Source organism: Chaetura pelagica, unplaced genomic scaffold (genome assembly GCF_000747805.2).
Source record: "Chaetura pelagica isolate M959 unplaced genomic scaffold, ChaPel_1.0 scaffold148, whole genome shotgun sequence".
Lineage (NCBI taxonomy): Eukaryota > Metazoa > Chordata > Aves > Apodiformes > Apodidae > Chaetura > Chaetura pelagica.
In genome coordinates, this window is record NW_009954219.1 from 1 (window position 1) to 919 (window position 919).

Genomic DNA, 919 nt, shown 5'->3' on the forward strand with positions numbered 1-919 from the left:
GTATCAGGGACTTCCCCTCAGTGTGATACTGGGAGGATCAGGCACCCCCCCAGTGTGATACTGGGAGGACTAGGGATTCCCCCCCTTCTTCAATGATACTGGGAGGATCAGGGACCCCCTGCCAGTATGATACTGGGAGGATCAAGGATCCCCCCACAGTGTGATACTGGGAGGAGCAGGGACCCCCCCAGTGTGATACTGGGAGGATCAGGAACCCACCCCCGTTATGATACTGGGAGGACCAAGGATCACCCTGGTGTGATACTGGGAGGATGAGAGACCGCCCCCCAGTGTGATACTGGGAGGAGCAGGGCCCCCCCCCTCCCCATAATACTGGGAAGCCCAGTGACCCCCCCATGATACTGGGAGGAGCATGGATCCCCAGCTTTGATACTGGGAGGGTCAGGACTCCTTCTAGTACAATACTGGGAGGCCCAGGGATTCCCTCCAGTGTGATACTGGGAGGATCAGGGATCCCCCAGTACAATACTGGGAGGCCCAGTGCTCCCCCCATGGTGCTCATACTGGGAGGCCCAGTTTGACCAGTTCCCTTTGGCCCATTACTCCCCAATTCCTCATTTCTGGGCATCCCAGTTCTTCCCAGTCCGTCTGTACTGGATGTCCCAGTTTCCCCTGTTGTCCCCTTACTGGTGCTCCCAGTTCTTCCAGTGCCTCTCTTACTCTTCCAGTTCCCCCAGTTCCCCCCTTGCTGGTCCTCCCAGTCCCCCCAGTTCCTCTCTTATGGGTCCTCCCAGTCCCCCCAGTTCCCCCCTTACTGGTCCTCCCAGACCTCCCTTACTGGTCTTCCCAGTTCTTCTTTACTGGTCCTCCCAGTCCTCCCAGTCCCCCCTTATTGGTCTCCCCAGTTCCCCCCTTACTGGTCCTCTTAGTTCCCCCAGTTCCCCCCCTGTATTGGTCT